We start from the raw sequence: 23,713 nt of genomic DNA on the forward strand, positions 1-23,713 counted from the left end.
AGCAGACCCGGAAGCTGAGATCGGTCCTGGACCAGGGTTCAATTCCCCGCCTCGGCGTGTCTTGGGCTAAAAATTCCACAGACTCGATAATTCTCGCCCCGGTGCTTACTCGACTCACGGGTAGCTTGCTTAATCTCCACTACGGCCCCTCGCGGCGGGATGCCTGGCTTTCACCTTGTGGATACCCTGCCGGGGTTATCTCACAGGGGAATACCAGGACGGGTTCCCTAAGCAAGCGCCGTGAGACCCCTTTGCGGGGGTGATACGTGCGCTATATAAGTAACTACGTTTATGTGATTATTATGATACTTTTCTGACTTTTTGGGGAATAACATGCAGATTTTGGTGCTCACTACACAAAAATATGTATGCCAGGTAAATACCAGGCATTTTTCCTATGTTAAATTCTTACAAGTTTGACCCTACGAAATGTAAAGGATGTTAATCACGGAGTGTGATAAATGTTGCACCACGAATATTTGGAATCTGATTGCAATTTAATGAACTACTTGTAGTAAGATCCTGTGTGTGGTAAACGCTACTCTTCCAAGTTTTGAAGTGGAAAAATGAACATAACATGCAGAATCAGAGAGTACCACTCCGAATTCCACTTGTACCTTTTTACCAACTATTTTCCCGGAAAAAAAAATCCCTAAGATTTTCATTATGAAAAATGTTGGGGGGAAACTGAGGAGGGATGCAGTAATTACAGCATCTGGTAAACACTCCACCACGGGGTAGATACCCCATGCGATAATGTGGCCTGACTTGGAATTCTGATCCCTGTGAAAATTGATTTTGCACAGGTATCAGAATTGACCACTGTCCACTTCATCCATAATCAGAAACTAAATAATCTTTCTTTGGGCAAAAATGATAGTGCAGAGAGTGCCTTATGGAAATCTTAGCTCACCACTTGGCCCTTAGGATCCCGTGGATTGCCCATGTCAAGCTATGGTTGGTTAATCTAGGATTGTCTGAATTCTGGCTCCAACCCACAGCAATGACCAGCAGCTCCTGAGATCTTATTAAAGATCATTACTGGAATGTTGTCCTTGGTTTTAAAATTACTGATGTCAGTTTGGTTAGCTTAACGGACCAGTACCTGTTTTTTAAATGTGGTTCCTATTTTGAAGATTTTATGGACTATCAGCCTGATTCATCAAGCTTAATTGCGCTCGCAAAGGGCCGGATTCTGAGAATCTGGCCCTTTGCGAGTGCAATTTTCGCATTTGGGATTCATCATCCCAAATGCAAAATTCGCTATTAAAGAATTCGCATATTTGCGAGGAATTGCATTGAAGGAATCTCTATTTGAGATTCCTTAAATGCAATTCATGAACCATTTTAAAATACCGAAATCGCAATTTTTGGCCGCTATTTACCGCGAGGTCAAACCTCGTGGTAAATAGCGAAAACTTAGAAAAATGCATTTAAATGCATTTTTCGAAGTTGCATGTTACACACACACATGTCCTTTGGACATGTGTGTGCGCAACACCAATGTAGATTACATTTCGGGGGTGCTACAGGGTGTCCTTTGGACACCCCTGGCACCCTTGAAATCGCTATCTTATTTGCGATTAGCAAATTGCTATTCGCAAATAAGGAATAACTCCCCATTCATTCCTATGAGCCTTTAGGCCCATAGGAATGAATGGGGAGTTATTCCTTATTTGCGATTAGCAATTTGCTAATCGCAAATAAGGAATGTGTAGGAATCGCATTTCTTTATGCAATTTCTACATGAATCCCGTTTTGCAAGTCCTTAATAGCGATTCCTTATGAATCGTTATTAGGGGCTCGCAAAACGGGAGATTGATGAATCAGGCTGTATGTGAATAGGCCATCGTCTAGGTCTTTTTATATTAAATTCAGATTGGGGATTTTACCAACTGTTTCTTTTACCTCTTCTTGGAGGAGCAATGTAAACCCCTCCGATCTTTACCCTATGGGATGTCGGTCAATGAAGAATGAAGAGCACTTACTGTTCTTCCGTGGTGTATACACTAAACAGTTTTCACTGTGGATCATTCCTCTATGCCGTCTCCTCGGGCTTTACTATAGGCGCCATGCACTGAGAAAATCGAGGTCAGATATTAGGAGCTGTGTTGTTAACTCAGTTTCCAGCTACCTTAACTTTATGAAGCATCTCAGAAAAAGTGATATCAATACCCCAACGCACTACGCACTTTAAGTTTAATTGGACATGTGTTCGTTTTCAAGTGATTTTAAGTGTCTTTAATGCTTTTGTATATGAACAGCTGTTATAAAGCAAGGTTTTGCCAAAAGCCTCTATCAAACTGAATTTGCATCAATGCTGCTTGTTGATTTGAAATGTTTTTATTGTGCCTTGCTTTTAAACTTATGCTACTATGTGTACTTTTATGTTTTTTTATTAACGAAATAAAGTTAAATAATGATGATGATGTTAACAGGTACCTAAAGATTGCAGGCCCAATAGATTCCCACTATCCACTGCAAAACTGGCTAAAATCAAGCCCTGAGTACCCAACTAAACTACCTCCCATCAGCCTTAATAAAACTGTTCTGAAAAATTCTAACACTTGTGCACACCTGTTTGCATAGGAGCCAGAATTAAGAGCTATGATGAAGCTAACACATCCAGTAATTACCGGATGTGATAAAGTCTGCAGCCCCACAATATCCCAGGAGCATATCAGGTCAAATCTGTCAGTATTTACAATGGAAACAGGTCTGGAAAACACCATGCATGCGGACTTTGTTGAGGAAACCAACAAGACCCGATGTTATGGCCCATTTTGCAGGATTTAACTTGAAATAGGCGACATTTGGCCCTGATAAATGTCAAAAACTGGGACGTCAGGTTTTATCAGGTGAGGTGTTCGTCACATCCCCCAAGATGGCTCTCACAATCATTGCCATATAGTAGAAGTCGTTTGGGCAAGTGGCGCCACAGTGGGACCACCAGCATCTCTGCTTCCTTAGGTTCCCACGCCAGGCCTCGGTATAGGAGTGAAAGAGAATGTGCGTCATCCCTTTCCCGCCAAAGCACACATTTCAGCCCTGCACGAGAGGTCATCTGTGGAACACCGGCGCAGCTCTCAGGTGCTCTTAGATTGGCCGCGTGCCAGGGTGCAGACGCAGATAAGTCCTGAAGGCAAGCTGAGCAGTTATCGCGTATCTCTTTGGCTCAGTGCAGTCTGAGAGCGCGAGATCCAGGTCACAGTGACCAGGTGGAATAGCTGGGGAAAGTTTACGAGCAATCAGTGCAGATGGCTGCATGGCGCGGAGGCACATCTGAAATGCAACCTCTCTGGTGCAACAGGGTGTCAACTGAAGACTTGTCCTGAATTAGCCTATAGGTTTGCCATTTGGGAGGTGCATGCACACAGCACGGCCGGAATGACCATTCGGGCATTCTGGCATTTTTCCGGTGGGGGGGGGGGGGGGGGGGGGGTGCAAACATAGAGTTTATTTTTCAGTTGATGGTCCGCCATGATTCAGCCCTAAACGTGCTCAGCCAGGATATTTCAACTTGTATCCTGTTTGGACCTCTTTCTCCGAATATTTATTCTGTTGATTGAAGAAACACTTCAAGCCAGTGGCGGGGACCAGTTTTGCGAATTTTGCTCACACACACAGTTCAACTTGGTGCTGATTTTAACTTTTTTAAAGAGTTGTTTTGCTTCTGTGCCGAGGGCTGGAGACACTATTAATGCACATGTTGAAATAGATGTCAGAAATGCATTTCTGCAGAGCTGCACATATACATGCACTCATCTGTAAACAAACCAACACAATTACAGAGACCTGTGCACGCACATCATCAGACCTATCTGCAACCAGGCACAAATGCTTGTGTGGGTGTTTCTTTAAATTAAGCTACCTAGGGAGCACCAGGCTTATGAAGGGAGGAACCTGGAGTTACGCACAATCATTTGCAGTGAAGTAGGATTATTGGGCGAGAAGATTCCTAACATTTGATGGTGTGGTGGTGACTGCTGGGTATAGTTAGTTGCTATACATCCAGGCATCAATAGCAGCGCGATTGGTTGGGGCGAGAGGACGCTCCCATCTCATACAGTTCGAATACCAGAGTGCCATGTGGGCAGGGCACTCCACCAATCTGCACGCATTCTTTGAAAAAGAAGAAAAGTTTGGTTACAAGCAGAATTCAAAATTTCCAAACATAAGTGACAAGAATTTTGAATTCTATTAAGGACAAGGAGGCGAGGATTATGCTTTTTCTCATTTCTTTAATGAAATGCTCAGCAGCCAATATAAAAAACAAAAACTACATTTCCCATGAACACTAGGGAATAACCATAGAGTATGCAGTATATAAGGGCACAACACTAGTCCTTCTTCCTCTTTCTTTGGTGAGAAAACAGTTTAAGGTCAAAAGGCAATCCAACGTAGACCAAAAGGAACAAGATGAAACACGCCGCAGAAATCCAAAGGAACTGGACGCAGGCAGTAGAAGAACATAGAGACGGGTGAGACCGGCAAACTCTACTTCTGGTCGGAACCTGAAAAGAGACATAGAGCCGTAATACCCAAATAGTACTGTCCTATAAGCTAGACCTGAAGAGGCTAGGGACACCAGAAAGTTAATTATCAAAGAGACATCTGCTGAAACGGGATCAACTTCCCGTTGAACACACCAATCACACCAGCGCTTCCAAGCACCCTTGTATCGTTTGTGAGTATTGGGAGACCAGGCCTCACTAATGAACTTGGAAGCGTCGCTAGAAATGCCTGGGATCGTCCAGCGGTCCCCGAGATCCGCCACGCCAGCAACTGGAGGGATCCGGACAGAATCAGGGGATGCGGACCTTCTAGAGGATCCAGCAAGAGATTCCACTTCTGGGGAAGAAGGAGGGGAATCTCGCAACACATTTCCAGGAGAACCGGGAACCACGCTTGAGCCCTCCAGAGTGGAGTAATCAGAATCAGATCTGCTTGAAACCGTGTGGTGTAAGCTAGAACCCTGGGGATCATCAGGAATGGGGGAAACGCATAGCATAGAGTCGAGGGCCAAGCCTGGAGAAAGGCATCCGTGGCTAGGGCTAGTGGATCTGGCCTCCAACTGTAAAACAGCGGAAGCTGTGTGTTGAGGCGAGAAGCAAACAGGTCTATGTGACACCGGCCCCAACGCCGAAGAAGAGAGCGGAACACGTGAGGGTGAAGCCTCCAGTCGCTGAAGTCCCGAAGATGCCTCGAATGCCAATCCGCAATTTGATTGTGGCGACCCGGAAGATATTCTGCAATGACAGTGATCTTCCGCTGCAGGCAAGAATGCCAAAAGTCCTTGGCAATCTCCACAAGCACTTTGGACCGAGTCTCGCCCAGCTTGTTGACATACCGGACAGCAGACACGTTGTCCATCCGGAGAAGAATGCAGCAGTTGGACTGATGGGGAGTAAAGCACTTGATCGCAATAGAACCTGCCAGGAGTTCCAGACAGTTTATGTGGAGAGATAACTCCCGAGGAGACCAACGACCCCCCCGTCGAGACTGGGCCGCAGCGGGCTCCCCAAACCCAGCGACTGGCATCGGATTCGATCACAAGTTCCGGCGATGCACCGAAGAGAGCTCGACCATTCCAGGCCTCCATGTGGTCTAGCCACCATTGCATCTCCCACCTCACCTCCTCCGATAGAGGGATCTGATCCGAGTATCTGAGGCCTTTGCGGAGATGCGGGATTTTTAGACGCTGCATCGCTCGGTAATTTATTTATTTATTTATTTAATTTATATGGCGCGTTATAACCACAGGGGTCTCTAAGCGCTGTCTAACCAGATTTACGTGATAGATGTTACATTCACTTGAAACCAGCTGTGCACCTAAGCTCTGCTCCATGCTTGTTTGAACAGTACAGTTTTTAGTTTTTTTCTGAAGGAAAGTAAGTTACTTTCCTTCCTGAGCTCTGGATCCAACTTGTTCCATAAAGCTGGGAGCGTGTTGGAAAAAGCACGGCCCCCCACCGTGGTCAATTTGAAACGGGACTGAGACAGAAGAGTGGCGTCCGACGAACGCAAAGTCCTACCCGGTATGTATGGGGGTAGTCGGGATTTCAGGTATTTTGGTGCTTTGCCATACTGAGCCTTGTGAGCGATGCACAGTCCTTTGAAGGCAATTCTCTGACGAATTGGCAGCCAGTGCAGCTCCTGCATCAGGGGAGAGGCATGGGCAAACCTGGGTTTTTTAAATATCAGCCTAGCTGCATCATTCATCACTCCCTGTAGTTTGTCCAGCAGCCGCTGTGGCAAACCTAAATAAAGGGAGTTCCCGTAGTCCAGCCTGGCCAAAATTGTGGCTGAGACCACGTGTCTCAAAGTAGGGAATGAGAGTAGGGCCGAGATCTTCCTTAGTTGTCTTAAAAGGCCTATACTAGTACCTACTACAGTGGCAACTTGTTTTTCCATGGATAATTTATTATCCACATATAGGCCTAAGCTCTTAACTGCAACTGCCGGCTTTGGTGGTGCACCCAACTCCCTAGGCCAAAATTTCTCACTCCACGGGTTACCCGAGATGGAAATGGGTAGTACTTCCGTCTTATCCGGATTCACCTTCAAGGAATTCTCGGACATCCAATTGACTGTAGTTTTCAATATGTCCTGTAACCTAGTGGATGCTCCAGGACCATCATCCAGCCAGATGATTATCTGGGTGTCATCAGCATAGTTGTACACTAGGCAGTCCATCCTATTCAGGAGAGCAATTAGAGGCTGCAGGTAGATGTTAAAAAGTAGGGGGGACAAGGCAGAGCCCTGTGGGACCCCGCAGGTGATCGGAGCAGGGGTGGAAAGTAGATCCCCCAGCTGCACTCGTTGTGTCCTACCCTGCAGAAATGATGTGAGCCATGCATGTGCTGTACCCACGACGCCAAAGGATCTCAACCGCGACAGAAGCTGCTTATGACACACGGTGTCAAACGCCGCGGAGAGATCCAGTAGTACCAGGGCGCTCGGTGTTTTTCCATCAGCTCGCATCCTTAGCTCATCTAGAATGGATAGCATAACTAGTTCCGTGCTGTGATTAGCACGGAACCCTGCCTGATTGGTCTCCAGCAGGTTGTTACTCTCTAGATGGCCCGATAATAGAGCTAACACATGCTGCTCAATTACCTTAGCCAAAAAAGGCAGCTGGGAGATGGGCCGGAAATTTTTCAGACATTTTGTGTCTGCTCCAGGTTTCTTCAGTAAGGGGATCAGGCGAGCCTCTTTAAAAGCTAAAGGGATCTGTCCTGTACAAAGAGAGGTGTTCAATAGGTGCAAAACCTCTTCCTCTATTCCTGGCATTGCCATCTTGAATATGTCAGGAGGGAGAGGGTCCACCAAGGAACCTGATTTAACTCGGCCTATGATTTTAAGTAGTTCCTGTTTGGAAATAGGGGATAATTCAGCTAGAGGTTGAATATTTTGCGGGGCAGTAAGGTCCGGTGTACATGGACATTCGAGGGGTGCGGTATCCGCAATTTCGTCCAAAATATCGGATATCTTCTTTACGAAGAAATCCTGGAACCTCTGACAGTCCTCCTGAGTGAACTCGGGACTTTGCTCCTTGTTTACTCTGAGCTCCGCCAGGACCCGAAAAATTTCTTTTTGCGGATTTCTAGCAGTAGTTATTCTTTCCTCAAAGAAAGCAGCCTTCCTTGATTGTATGGCTAGTTTGTACAGGGCTAAGGATGAGACATATTCTTGTTTGGAAATGGCGTCATACTTTTTCCGCCATGCCCGTTCTTTCTTCCTCACCCCACGTTTCATCTCCCTAAGGGAATCATTATACCAAGGCGCCCCGGCTCCTCTCGCCACCTTCTTCATCCTACGTAGAGGTGCCACCACATCAATGGCACTCCCCAGTTTATGCTGGAGGTGTCCGCATAGAGCATCAACGTTGGCATCCTGCTCTTTGGCTGAAGGGTGGTGTGCAAGGAGATGGACCAGTTTTTCCCCATCAAGGTTTCTCCATTTACGGGCCGTTTTCCAGCCCTCCCCAGGTTTGGACAGGGGGCCCCTCAAAATGAGTCTACCCTTTATTAGAAAATGGTCGGACCAAGCACAGGGAAGGATTTCCGTGATACCCTGGGCTGGCATGGAGGTCCAGACTAAGTCGAGCACATGACCTTTCTCATGTGTTGGTCCCTTAACTTGTTGGGTAAGACCTAAGGAGGAGACCGCCTCCTCGATCTGTAGTGCTTGTCCTTCTTTCGAGGATTTTTCCCAATGTGAAATCCCCAACAATCACCAGTTTGTCATATCTTGTGCACAGGTCCTGGACCAATCTTACAAAAAGGGTGGGGAATTCAGACGACGCCCAGGGTGGCCGATAAACCACCAAGAACACCACACAGACCGCTCCCCTCCTAAGCTTAACCCCCATAACCTCAGCTCCTCCAAGGGTTTCAGAGAGGAACTTATTGGCAGGGAGGCATGACTGATATAGAAGGGCTACTCCTCCTCCTCTCTTGGCTCCCTCCCTGTTAAAATGAATAGCCAAATAGTTATCTGGAAGGGCCGCCACTAGATCAGGCGCTGAGCAGTCCTCCAGCCATGTTTCAGTAAGCGCGAGGACATCTAACTCCCCATCTTCCAGAAGTGTGAAAACCTCTAACCTATGGCTCTGCAAGGAGCGAGTATTCAATAGACCGTAGCTCAGGGTATGTATGTTGGAAGAGGGCTGTCGGCCTCCAACACGCCTAGGTGTAATTAGCAGACCCTCGCAGCCCAGCCGATGTAAGGTAGGCGGCTCCAGAAGGGCCTTACCCAAATTGAGCTGTAGTAAGTCACCTCGTGAATAAACTACATTCTGGCCAGGGGTTCTGGCCCCAGGCCCCGGATGGTCACGGATGGGCAAAGATGGGCTCACCTCTGGCGAACCTCCGGCGCACCTATGGCGCGCCCGCTGCGCGTAATCGCTGCGCGTTTGCTCCATGTGAGCTTTAAATAGGAGGCTGCTGATGGTCCTAGTCCAACCACTAGACCGTCAGCTCTCCAAGATGGCCCCCGGAAGTGAGGGTGGAAAGACTCCCTCTGTACCGCGTTAGACACTCCCTCCACAACAAACAGCACAAGCTGCGGTGGACCGGGGAGGTAAGCGGTGATGACCACACAAAAGGTCACTTTGCTAATGTGCCCACAGTTCTTTAAAAATTATACAGTGCAAATACAGAACATTCACATCAGTAAAGCGGCGATTTTAAAATAAAGATTTGCAGCTAAAATACAAGTAAGCAGCAATAGCGTGCTAGCGTGGTCCAGCAGCGCGTCTGCACGCAGCGTTTCACTATCGGTAAATGCTAGGTTCTAGCGCGGCAGGAAATGCTCGCACTAAATAGGAGGCTGCTGATGGTCCTAGTCCAACCACTAGACCGTCAGCTCTCCAAGATGGCCCCCGGAAGTGAGGGTGGAAAGACTCCCTCTGTACCGCGTTAGACACTCCCTCCACAACAAACAGCAACGGTAATGCAGCGGTCCCGGGAAGATTGTCTGAATGGAAGATGCCAACAGACCTACTACACGTGCCAACAATCTCAATGACACAGTCTGTCTGGAAATAACAGATGTCAACTCCCTCTTGATGTAACGAATTTTCTGAGCGGGTAAGAGAAGCTGACAGGCAACTGAATCTATCTTGAAACCCAGAAAATCTATTGATTGTGTCGGAGTCAAAACCGATTTCGGAACGTTGATCAGAAAACCGAGAGATTGCAAAAGATCGATGGACCACTCCAGATGAGTCAGGAGTCTGAGCGTACAATCTGCCATTAGGAGAATATCGTCCAAATAAATAATCAGACGTATACCTCGAGCGCGGAGATGTTCCACAACCGGCCTCAGAAGTTTCGTGAAGCACCATGGTGCGGACGAAAGGCCGAATGGGAGAACCTGATATTCGTACCAAACCCCCTTCCATTGAAACTGGAGGAACCGCCGATGAGGCTTGAAGATCGGGATCGACAGATACGCGTCCTTGAGATCCAGACGGACCATCCAGTCTCCTTCGCGAAGGAGATCCCGCAAGAGATGGATGCCCTCCATCTTGAAGTGCCGGTACACAACCCCTCCGTTGAAGTCTTTCAGGTTGAGAACCAGGCGAGACCCGCCTCCTTTCTTCTCGACCAGAAAGACTGAGCTGGCGAAACCCTCCGGATGACGTGCGGTTGGAAGAATCGCCCCCTTTTGTAGTAGAACGTTGATTTCCTCTGAAAGGCAAGCCTGATCGTGAAGGGAAAAACTTAAAGGAGGGGGAGGACGGGTCTGATGCAGAGGGTGATAGAACTCTATCTTGAACCCTTAAACGGTTTCTAGCGCCCATGCATCGCTGGAGATCATGCGCCAGTTGTTTAGGAAAGACTGTACCCTGCCCCCCAAAATCACATCGCAAGCATGAATCAGGCTCACCTGCAGAGTTGGAGTCCTGGTAATGACCCTGCTGTCCTCCGGAACGGCCTTTGCCATATTGTCCTTTCCCCTTGCGGGAGGGATAGAAGTTCGCTCTGGTGGAGTATCCGGAGTCGTGTCCCCCACCACGGTGAGAGAAGTTACCTCGCTGGGACTGTTGGTTTGGCCCTCGGCCGAACGAGCGTCCACGATTTCGTCCGGCCTTGGCAAAAACCGGATGCATAGCCCGGCGCAAGGAAGCCTGCGCCTTGTCGATGCCACTGAAGGTGTTGACAAATTTGGTAAGCTCCTTCAAGAATGGTTGCCCAAACAAAAGACCTTGCGCTTCCGGACCCGACTCAGAGGTCGATAGCTCCGCCAGTTTCGGGTCCAACTTCAACAGAATTGACCGACGCCGCTCAGAGGAAACTGCACAATTGGCTTTACCCAATTGACAGACAGCCCTTTGTGCCCATTCTATCAGTTCATCAGGATCCACAAGAGCTGAGGCTTCCTTTGCTTGAAATCCCAGATCCAGAATCTTGGTCAGAGGACCAATCACATCAAGTAATTTGTCTTGGCAAGACCTCCAAGACCGGTCAAGGCCCTTTTTTGGGTCCTTTGCATACTTTTTCAAATAGGTGACCATCATGGGATCTACCTCAGGCGTCTCCGCTAAATGATCCGCGAGATCAGGCCTCGGGCATTCAGAACGGAGTCTGGCTCTAACAGAGGCATCAAACGGCTGACGAATGTGGGCCTGAACATAAGCTGCCACTGCAGGTGAGGGCAACCACGAGGAAGAATTTGGATGGACGATATCGGCGGGTTCAAAGTTCAACACCGATGGACGTTCAGGAGCGTCAACAAAATGTTCCTTGCGGGCACGTTTTCTGGGTGGGGGCGAACTATGCTCAGAAGCTGAAGTACGAACATCATCAGAATCGTCGGTGTCCTGAGGCGCAGAAGACTTAGAAGCCTCAGCCGCCAGAGTTTTAGCCAGTTTCTGGAAATCAGACTTGTGGGGATTGACAGGAGACTTGGAGGACTTTTTAGACGAAGGCAACCAACCTTGTTGCTGCGCATATTGATTTAAATGACGCTTAAGAGGATTAATGGCACGCACGAGTGCCTTATTGACAGACAGCTGGACACCTTTATCCAGCTCCTCCACCAAATTATGTTCTAGAGAATCATCATCCTCATCCCCATAATAATAGTCATCTTCTGCGTCATAATAATCCGCCATGATACACAAGGGTAGCAATTCAGAGCCCACAAGATGACTGTATTAAATTTGGAGTATCAAAGATACAATGCAGGGGGAGTGTGAAACCCCACAGCAGGCCAAAAGAGCAGGCTCAAACCTGACTCCAAATATAGTAAAGCGTGGAGGGAGACAAGCCTGTCGAGACTTAAAGCACACTCTAGGCAGAGCCTATGCAATAATGTAACAACCGAAGCACTTTCCTGCACTCCAGCGTCGAACGGGGTCAAAAGTACACAGGCTGTGGGCGTGGGCGCTCAGAAAACGACCGTTCACTCAACCGGCGCTGTGAGGAATCACAGAAGCCGGAAATGGGGCAATGCGCATGCGCGACACCGCAGCTCGTGTAAACACGGCTTGAGAGGGCTCGCGCTCCCTACGCGAGCCGGCAACCCCTTCTCCCGCTCCACAATAATAGCAGGGCAACACACCGGCGCCCGGGCACAGGGAGGTGAACGCACGCTCCCAATTGAACACACCGCCGAACAGGCGAAAGCACGAAATGAAAGCGGTAACGATGGCAACCGGAGCCGGAGCGCACCAACAAAGTGCAAGCGCAGCGCGCTGAAAACCGCCAAAGCACGAACTCAAATTAAGTGACACAGTTAATAATTAAGCTTGAAAACAGCACATAAGCATGTAAATACAGAGAAAGGCACTTAACTGGCTGCGGAGCAGCAAAGAAAGAGGAAGAAGGACTAGTGTTGTGCCCTTATATACTGCATACTCTATGGTTATTCCCTAGTGTTCATGGGAAATGTAGTTTTTGTTTTTTATATTGGCTGCTGAGCATTTCATTAAAGAAATGAGAAAAAGCATAATCGGAGCCTCCTGTCCGGACATAGAATATTAGGTGTGCATCCCATACCTACCAATGTTGAATTTACCAAGACTGCACAAATTTGGGATTGCACCCATCAGGACAAATAGCACAAACAGAGTAATTCAACAAACTTTTACTGGAACTCATACGATCGGCAAAACAACTTGAATTCGTGATACAAGACGGTGTAGGCATTAAATGAAAATGGACTGTAAAAACTCTAAAATGATTTACTAGATGATAATCAGTTCGAGTAATGTATTTAGGATGATTATTAAGCATTTCTGCGGGCCACAGAGTTAACATGATAATGATGGCCGAATTTCGGCTTTGATAAACCTATTGCATTATGGGACATGCAGTGTTTGGATTAGAATATTATACCGTTATTAGCCTTGGTGGCGGGAAAAGAGGGCCAATTAGGAAGTAGGTGGGTGGTTAATGAAGGTTAAATAGATGGGAGGTCTAGGGGGTGAGTAATCACTTTCTGGAAAAGAACGAGCAGGCTTGACGTTTTTTTAATCATCCATGGCAGGTACGGCTACATTAGTTGTGATTATTTGGGGTAGAGGGAGATGGTTGTAAGAAAAAATAGTACAAAAGAAAGAGTATGGAGAGGTGGGTAAAATCTTAGGGACCTGTCGATATAACGGCGGGCATGAAGGTTGGGAGAGGGAAGGGTGAGGAGATTATTTAGTATAACTAGGATGATTAACGGGTAAAGAGCATTGAAATATTGGTTTACTTCGAGAACGGAGGTAATAATTATGAAAGGATTTACTGTGGGGATACATGAGAGGGTCACACTGTTATACGATATTGCAAAATGGGGATTAAACCGCAGTGAATGTTTAAACAAAAATGATGCTGGTTCAACAGGTAATGGTTACTGTTTATATTATTGTTTTTTAGAGTGACCCCTGACGAAGGGCGTTTGCAGCCCAAAATGCATTGGGTATTTTTAATAAATATACTGCCTTGGACGAATTCTGCATCAGTCTTGTTCTTGAATTTCGAGTGTGGATTCGAGTAATAAGTTGGAAACAAAAAGTTGTTTAAAAACGATGGCTAAAATGTAGAAAAATGAAGAAAATATGGTTTAAAACGGTGAATTACATGATCGCCATGGCGGCATCAATAGCAGCACGATTGGTTGGGGCGAGAGGACACTCCTACCTCATACAGTTCGTATACATCCAGGAGGCCATAATCAGCCATAATGTCATAGAGGAGCGTTCTGTCATTGCCATTGTGTTTGTTGACCTATCTAATAGGGGGATCGAGTGCTTTATTTCATGCTTCACCCAAAGCAGTGGCCGCTCTTCCGTTGGAACGGAGGAGCGTCTCCCCACTTAAATGCCCCCAAGATGAAAAATAAAATGGAAATTCATTACCATTTTATTTTTTATCTGCCTGTCCTGTACAGAGTATCAGGACGGGGGTAAGGCCTGCTAAGTGACAGCAGCAAGGAGAAGGGTGGGCTGTCTATGCACGTTTAAAGTGCGCGTGTCTCTTTGGCCGGTTGTCTTGCGATGACCAGCCACACATACGCACTTTAAACATCTCTGGCCCAGCTGTCTTAAAACAGCTGGGTTAGAGCAAGTGAAGGGCTCCAGAGGGCTGTGGAGCGCTGAGTGAGGCTGCTTCCTCCAATCAGGGCGCTGCTCTCATGCTGCATGAGAGCAGCACCGGGATTGGTCAAGGGAGTTTCATGGTGGGTGGGCTGTAGACGCAACGAGGATGTCCAGAACAAGGATGTCCTGGCGAGTTCGGGAGGTGTTTATTTTATTTTATTTAATTTTATCTGCTCCCCGCACCCGCTCTGCCCTCCCCGTAGATGCCAGCCACCACTGACCCACAGCAATCTGTAGTTTACCAAATTCTGCGAACACTTCAGTTAAGAGAGAGGGAAAGTCTAGCTTGCTATCAATAGGGCTATAAATAGTTCCAATAATCATCACCTTCTCCAGGGACTTTATTTTATTTTAAATGCATACCTTCTATCTTGGTCCGTCCAAGTCTTTGGCATTTTATGCGGTAATGTCTTATGAATTAGACTCTGTTGGGGTGGAAAAGTCCCTCACATGGTGATAGACATGCACCACTCTCCTGATTGCCCCGGCTGCAATCCTGTATGGATCCCTGGTGTTGATTTTTTTGTCATGGGTGAACGCAAATCATGTGTGCACTCCATGATAGAGGCATATCTCACCTACTGCAGTCACTTTGGATCGGGAAGGGTTCCCCAAGCGCAACCTTCATAATGGTGAATGACTACTGTCTTTGCCAGGAGTGAAGCAGCACAAGCGTGGTGGTGGCAGCATACTGTGTAGTGATCAGTAGGAGTGAACAGGTCTTTTTACCGGTGTCACTGGAGTAAGGCCTACTCATTTAAAGTTCTGCTACTGTGTGCACTCATCCTTGCCCTACATCATGCTGGTGTGTAGTGCTGCATAGTGCTTGTGTGTTATACATGTGCTGGGTGGGTATGCCCAGAGGTGGGTCTCATGCTCTCCATGCCACTGGAGCCAAGCTATTGTAGCCGATGAGGTCTGAAAGCCCGAAACCGGTCCTAGGATGCTTGTTTCCAGTCTAGGAGGACCTGGCCTGGTAGTTCGGGCTGGACTGTTCCCATTGAGTGGAGGGTCAAGACTGATTTGCATATGGCTGGGTCCAAACTGGAATGGCATGGTGAGCAAAAAAACAATGGATTTAGGCCCAGATCACTGTACTGGGGTGAAGGTATGACATTGTTTTGCATTCTGTCCATCAATTGTTCTTTTTGGATTTGTCACCCCGAGTGGGACGAGTATGCCTAGACGTGGGTCTTGTGCTCTCCATGCCACTGGAGTCAAGCTATTTTGGCTGACGAGGGCTGAAAGCCCGAAACCGGTCCTAGGATGCTTGTTTCCAGTCCAGGAGGACCTGGCCTGGCAGTTCGGGCTGGACTGTTCCCATTGAGCGGAGGGTCAAGACTGATTTGCATATGGCTGGGTCCAAACTGGAATGGCATGGTGAGCAAAAAAACAATGGATTTAGGCCTAGATCTTTGTACCGGGGTGAATGTACGATCAATCAATCAATCAATCAATCAAAGCATTTGTATAGCGCACTACTCACCCGGAGGGTCTCAAGGCGCTGGGGGGGGGGGGGGGCGGTCCGCTACTGTTTGAACAGCCAGGTCTTGAGCTGCTTCCTGAAGGCGAGGTGGTCTTGGGTCAGGCGGAGATGGGTCGGAAGGGAGTTCCAAGTCTTGGCGGCCAGGTAGGAGAAGGACCTTCCTCCTGTGGTGGCTCTTCGGATGCGGGGGACGGCGGCGAGGGCGTGGCTGGTCGATCGAAGCTGCCGTTTGGGAGCGTAGAAGTTGAGGCGGCTGTTGAGGTATCCTGGGCCTTGGTTGTGTAGGGCTTTGTGTGCGTGGGTGAGGAGACGGAAGGTGATTCTCTTGTTGACCGGGAGCCAGTGCAGGTCTCTCAGGTGTCCGGAGATGTGGCTGCGGCGGGGAATGTCCAGGATGAGTCGAGCTGAGGTGTTCTGGATCCGCTGGAGTCTCTTCTCGAGTTTGGCGGTGGTTCCGGCATAGAGGGAGTTGCCGTAGTCCAGACGGCTGGTGACGAGGGCCTGCGTGACCGTCTTCCTGGTCTCGGTGGGTATCCATCGGAAGATCTTACGTAGCATGCGCAGGATGTTGAAGCACGACGAGGAGACGGCGTTGACTTGTCTGGTCATGGAGAGGGAGGAGTCCAGGATGAAGCCCAGGTTGCGTGCGTGGTCTGTTGGTTTGGGTGCGCTGCCCAGGGCGGGGGGCCACCAGGAGTCGTCCCAGGCGGAGGCTGAGGATCCCAGGATGAGGACTTCAGTCTTGTCCGAGTTCAGTTTCAGGCGGCTGTTCGACATCCATTTAGCTACGTCTGTCATCCCTTCGTGCAGGTTGGCTCTGGCGGTGGCGGGGTCGTTGGTGAGGGAGAGGATCAGCTGGGTGTCGTCGGCGTAGGAGATGATGTTGAGGTTGTGCTGGCGTGCGATGGCTGCGAGGGGGCTCATGTAGATGTTGAACAGCGTGGGGCTGAGCGACGATCCTTGTGGTACGCCGCAGATGACTTCGGTGGCCTCCGATCTGAACGGGGGGAGGCGGACTCTCTGTGTCCTTCCGGCGAGGAAGGAGATGATCCACTCCAGTGCCTTCTCCTGGATTCCGGCGTTGCTGAGGCGCTGTACTAGGGTACGGTGGCAGACAGTGTCGAAGGCTGCGGAGAGGTCCAGGAGGATGAGGGCCGCTGTTTCTCCGTTGTCGAGCAGGGCTCGGATGTCATCGGTAGCTGCGATCAGGGCGGTCTCGGTGCTGTGGTTGGCCCGGAAGCCAGACTGCGAGAGGTCGAGGGATCCGTTCGTCTCGAGGAAGGCGGCCAGTTGCTTGTTGACGGTCTTCTCGATGACTTTTGCCGGGAACGGGAGCAGCGAGATGGGGCGGTAGTTTTTGAGGTCGGTGGGGTCGGCTGATGGTTTCTTAAGTAGAGCGCTGAGTTCGGCGTGCTTCCAGCTCCCTGGGAAGGTGGCGATGTCGAAGGAGGTGTTGATGATGTCCCGCAGGTGGGGCGCGATGACGGCGTCGGCCTTGTTAAAGACGTGGTGAGGGCAGGGGTCTGTCGGAGATCCGGAGTGGATGGAGTTCATCGTGCGGATCGTACGATGTTGTTCTGCATTCTGTCCATCAATTGTTCTTTTTGCATATGTCACTCCGAGTGGGACGGGTATGGCCAGACGTGGGTCGCATGCTCTCCATGCCACTGGAGCCAAACTATTGTGGCTGATGAGGTCTGAAAGGCTGAAACCGGTCTTAGGATGCTTGTTTCCAGTCCAGGGAGGACCTGGCATGGCAGTTCGGGCTGGACTGTTCCTATTGGGCGCAGGGTCACAACTGATTTTCATATGGCTGGGTCCAAACTAGAATTGGCATGGTGAGCAAAAAATCTATGGATTTAGGCCCAGATCTCTGTACTGGGGTGAATGTATGACATTGTTCTGCATTCTGTCCATCAATTGATCTTTTTACATAAGGAAGTGGCACAACAAGTGCTCCAAGTCCACTAGCAGTATTTCATTTACAGGATCTGTGTACATGTAGTACTACTTTAATACTGACTTATAAGTACATTAAATGTGCCAATTGGGTGTAAGACCATTTTATTTTACGGGTGAACACATACACTTTAGCCGTGGTTAGCAGTGGCAAAGTGCACAGAGTCCTAAGGCCAACAAAAATGAGATCAGCAAAAATGGAGAAGTAAGGCCAAAAGTTTGCGGGAAGACCACCCTAAACCTAACAGGCCTAACAATTGTTATCAGGTGTGTTGTCCAATTGGCTAAATTAAAATGAACCAATATTACAACTCTGAGAATGAGCTTTTATATCTAATCAAAACATAGAACTAGAAAAGTAGTGTCCCAGTGACATGGAGTCTTCTGGCACCCTAAAGCCATGATTTATTTATGTTGTCAATTAAGGCTTCAGTGACCTCATAGACCCGCAGGACCTCTGTGCCAGAAAGCTTGTGCATCCATCCGGAATCAGCAGAAACTGTATTACAGGCCGAATCAGGAATTACAACAAATTGCAACTGGGAATTACGAACAAATGAATGGCTGGTTTGATGCCTTTTTTTCCTGTCCGTCACTACCAGGAAAAACTGATACTAAGGGACTGGAAAAACCCCATATGACCCCCAAAACCTGAAAGAAAATTCCCAGGTATGAGGACATTAGCTCTTTTCGTTTTAAAAACACACATTTTTAGCTTGGGTGTTAGTTTTTTTTAAAACAAAAAAACTTTGCAGAAGTTTGACAGTCAGCCATCATGGCTGACGATGCAGCCCATCATACTTTACCTAAATTAACAGAAACCACTATGACAGGATTTCCTGTCAATGCAAAGAAACGTCTGTGGGGCCAGCAGACATCTCAACATTTGGCAGGCTAAGGTTCCCTAAGATAGCAAAGGTAATGTCCTCCGCCATTCTGATGGAGTAAACTCCCTATACCAAACTCTAAATTGGCTGCTCAGCTCATTGCTTAACACCCATCTCGTTTAGTATGGCCGAATACTCATATTATTTCTGACCCAAGAAAACTTCAACTTTCTGGGGAAATGAGAAGACATCACTGGTAGACCTTTCCATTTTTCTGCTCTCATGTACAGTCATGTTTAGGTCTTATCAGACATAAAATGATGTTGGAATGACATTCGTACTTCTATCGAGTCTGAATGGGCCCTGGTACACAGCATTAAAGCATCAGGTTCTGAGACAGGGTCTTTTATTTTTTTCCAGATAACCTCACTTTTACATCTCTGCTAGCACATATGCATCCAAGTAAGGCGAGTTCTTAAGTAACTGCTCTGAGAACAAACTATTATGATCATGGTAATTACCCCAAGGACCGAACAGCCAAGCAGAAAATACCGAACGTAATTATGAGAAACATGGGTAAATGCCAGCCTCCGTGAACATTGGCTGAGGTTTACAGCTAGGTAAGCTTGGCATCAGCCGAGGACGATGTGTTCACAGAGCAATGTTTTGAGATCTTAAGGGGAGTAGCCGGGATAACGGTTTTGCAGATTCTTCTTATCACAATTTGTCTTTGGGAATGGCTGTTGCACTTGTTTGCCAAATGCCACAGATGTTGTTTAGTTCTTTGAGGAAAAGTGTTCCTTCGGTAACATTAGATCAGTGGTTTTCAAACTTTTTTATGCCTAACCCCCTCTTGAATGAAAGCCCCCAAGGGGCAGATTTACAATAAATGGCGCATCCCCAGGGATGCGCCAGTTGTTGTGCGGCGCAGCTCCGCCACCCATGGTGCACCGCATTTACAATGCGGCGCACCATGGGGCAAAAACGGCACAGATGCGTGACGCATCTGTGCCGTAAAGGTGGCGCATTGCTGGAGTTGCGTCGCAAGTGCGACGCAGCTCCAGCAATGCTCTGAGGAGCCCTATCTGTCCAATGCTGCGTCAAGCCTTACGCCTGCTTCAAGCAGGTGCAGGGTTTTGACGCAGCATTGGCCTAAAAGTGCCTGCGTGAAATCTTGTAGATTTCACGCAGGCACTTTTGCGAGGCGCACCTGCCCCGGAACGCCCACCCTGCGCCGGAACGCCCACATGTGGCGCAGGGCTTTACAACGTGACGCATCTGCCTAGATGCGTCACGTTGTAAATGGGTCGCAGGGATGCACCACGTTTACGCCGCCGTTGCGTGACGCAACCACAGCATAAATGTGGCGCAAGTCTGACATAAATCTTCCCCCAAATGTTTATAGACCCTCCAAGTGATATATTAGTCTAAAATGTTTAACAGTGAATGTTGAATATGTTTGGCAGATCAAGCTGAAAGTTATTGATGGGTATATTTACAAGCTCTTGCACCACCTTTGCATCACATTTTGTGATGCAACAGTGACTCAAACCACCAAATCATATCTATGAGCCCATGCAAAGCCACTTTGCGTGTCTTTGAATTGCATCATAGATATGGAGTACGACAAGGAAGCGCAAATCAATACTTTGCCTTACTCTGCGCTAGGGAGGCATTCCATGGGCATTGAAGTGGGTGTTTTCATGCAACACCCATAGATTTTGACGCATCCCCAGATTTACAAAACCTTGTAAACATGGGGATGCGCCGAAACCTTCTGCAGCACGCATAGAAAGGGGAAAAAGCCTCCTAGGATTGTTTTTGTGGAGGAAGGTGCGCCTTCCTGCACAAAACCAATCCTGCAACATGGTGCAAAGATGCTTGTGTTGGCTCTAGGCTGCCTAAACGCCGCCAGCACAGGGCAAGAGGACAGGAATGTACCATATGCCAAAGATACAGCATATTCCTCCCATTTCACTTTGATGCTGAGCAGCGCAGCAAGGTGACTAGCTGTGTTGCACTATGCCAGCTCCCCATGAATATGCCCCTGAGTGAGTGGGGCTAAACTATAGGAAAGCAGAATAAGCATGATATTCAGTGGTGCATGCCACACCCCTTCCCTCTAAGAAGTACATCTAAATGTGGTCAAGAACTTAAACAATGGAAGCAGCAGTGGTAGCTTCTTGCTTACATCCTGATAACACACTACACAAATGGGTACAATGCAAGCTTCACTAACACTCCTCAAAGGCCAGGTAAGGTATAGCAGCTGCATTGCACAATTTTAAATATAAAGCAGTTGGAAAAAAGTAAGGAGCTGCATCTATCATGAAGCAAACTAGGTAAACCGTAGGCAGTAGCTAGCCAAGCTTAACTCATACAGAGAGTACATAAAACACATGTAGATAAAAGCCAAGCAGCATGGGAAATTGGGGGTTCTTTTTTCAGGGACCTGTTATGGGACCTTTGTTACCCCAGCCAGTCCTCATAGACCATCCTCTTATTATAAGTGAACCCAAGCTATACTTGAGGCAAGAAAAAGCTAGCCCCAGCTACCTTCGGCAGCCATATAGGAGTCCAGGCAAACCCTCAAAAAACCCTTTGGGGATAATGTTCTAACATCAGAAACCCCCGGCTGGCAATGACATGCTGCACTGGTAATCAGTCACTCTCATTCAACACTCTGTAAACCTTTCCTACTAGGCTTCAGTGTTCTGACAGAAACCTTGAACCTGTGCTCAGTCCACTAGGTCACCCTCTACTAGTGCTCAGGTGAGGAAATAACTTAACCAGACCTTTGCTTAACTCTCAGAAGCACAGATATACTCAGCTGGATCAACCATCTGCCAGCAATGACAAACCCATTGCATCACCTCATCACTCAGCAGCGTCAATGAAACATGCTGACTGAAATTTATAGCCTCATTTAAAATTTGGTTATAGTATACTCCTTCACAAACATGGCCAATGTTGGGTCTGCCATGTTACAAGTGCATTACAGTCTATGGCACTTGTAATAAGGCAGACAGGATATAGTGAATGTCAGTTATAAAACAAATGATCTACTATGGACATCTTTTATCTGTACCAAACCGCTGAAACTCAACAAACCTACATTGAGAAATTAAGTTGATATCAGTAGAGAATTGGCTACTGGAAACAGTGCTTACCGTATGGCGAGAGTTTACTCTATACCACACTGTTTGTAAACAGTGAAATTTTCATTAGAAATACACCACAGAGTATTAAAAAGTATCTACTATGAACAGTGCACACCATATGCAACAGTGGTCAAAAACACACTGTTGCTAAAAAAAAAAAAAAAAAAAAAAAAAAAAAAGATATGAAGGTGCTAAACATCATACTATCTGCACCCTTCCTACTGTGATGAAAACTTTACAGATAGTCCATCTCCTTAAGCAAAACAAGTACATGCACATAGGTTAGTACCTGGTGCACACAGTCCTCTATGTTATGTAGAAATTGACATGCTGACACAATTCTGTCTAAAAACTCAGGTCTGCTTTTGAAAGATAGTAGCTAATACGTAGAATCTTACTCCTGTTGAAAACTTTTTCTGTTGAACCAAAAAACCTTTGTGGAACATAAGGAACACACGTCAACTATCACCTGCACACAGAGTAACTCTTGAATACAAAGATTTTTAATATGTTCAATACCTCTACACAGCTATGGTGCATTGGGAGCAAATGTGTTTGGTAAACACACCTATTAGTTGGACACAGGCGACATAAAATTAGCAATAAAAAGTTAAAAAAACAAAATGTTATTGTTGTCATTGACACATTCACCGAAGAATAATGTTACTTTAACCTTTGTTCTCTTCAGTGATTTTTATATATATATATATATATATATATATATATATATATATATATATATATTTTTTTTTTTTCCACTTGAGGAGAAACGAACAACAACATTTCCACGAGCCCACTTGATCGCATGCAGGGATGTTTATTTACAGCAGAGTAGAAAAGGACGACGCGTTTCGACCACGTCCGTGGTCTTGGTCACATGACCTCATCCTCCATTACAGAAAATTTAAAGGTATGTGCATGTAACAGGTGAGATATGGACATACAAAAAATACATATTCGTAATACGAGTTGTATAATGAAAAATACAATTTGTACATTCAAGCCAATCCCAGTTTTGGCGATGTAGGGTGCATTTTTAAAGACATTAGTGTAGTCTAACTAATTTAAGTTTCGAAATGTGCATAGTGAATAGTGTTAGTATTATACTTTTATTGGGAGTGCTAAGTGGTGTGCATAGTATATATATATATTCCAGTTCCTGCTTTGGTCACAGAGGACCCGGCGCAGTGAGGTATTTTGCCTCGATTTGGACATTGTGCTGACAGCATATTTGATCCCTGCACATTGGATCTTCTGGGTGCGAGGCTGTGGCGTCATTGGGGAACAGTAGGACGGACTTGTTAGCATGACGGCAGGGGAAGGCTCAATCATTGTGTCCTGCTGTGTGACCGCGGTGCAGATTATCTACACACCCTCCCCATTTCACGGACCCGAATTGCCGCTATTACATGGCCTTTTGGGAGTTGCAGTCCTTGAAGTTAAAACGGACTACGACAGGTGTGCCTCATTGTCAGGGGGAGGAGTGGATCACGCTAACTTTTCATCAGAGGCAGCAGGAACAGAACACAGAGGAGGGCTCCCGGTGTTGGGCACCGAAGAAGGCTCCACGCCAAAATGCATCTGCCGCAACTGGGACTGCCTGTTTGTTAATAAAATCCGTCTTACCTGTTCTTCTGGGCTCCTGCTTCTTTTCTTGTGGAGGAAGGCTTTCGTTTATATATCTTGTGTCGGCCAGTGGCACAATACAGGAGCCCTGCCACGTTTGGGATCTGGATAACTGCTGGCTTCCGCCTCACAGCATTCACTTTTTCCCGGGAGGGATAATCCAGTTCCCGCTTTGCTAACAGAGGACCCGGCGCATTGAGGTATTTTGCCTCGATTTGGACATTGTGCTGAAAGCATATTTGATCCCTGCACATTGGATCTTCTGGGTGCGAGGCTGTGGCGTCATTGGGGAACAGTTGGACGGACTTGTTAGCATGACGGCAGGGGAAGGCTCAATCATCGTGTCCTGCTGTGTGACCGCGGTGCAGATTATCTACACACCCTCCCCATTTCACGGACCCGAATTGCCGCTATTACATAGCCTTTTGGGAGTTGCAGTCCTTGAAGTTAAAACGGACTACGACCGGTGTGCCTCATTGTCAGGGGGAGGAGCGGATCACCCTAACTTTTCATCAGAGGCAGCAGGAACAGAACACAGAGGAGGGCTCCCGGTGTT

Source organism: Lissotriton helveticus, chromosome 11 (assembly GCF_964261635.1).
Source record: "Lissotriton helveticus chromosome 11, aLisHel1.1, whole genome shotgun sequence".
Taxonomy (NCBI): domain Eukaryota; kingdom Metazoa; phylum Chordata; class Amphibia; order Caudata; family Salamandridae; genus Lissotriton; species Lissotriton helveticus.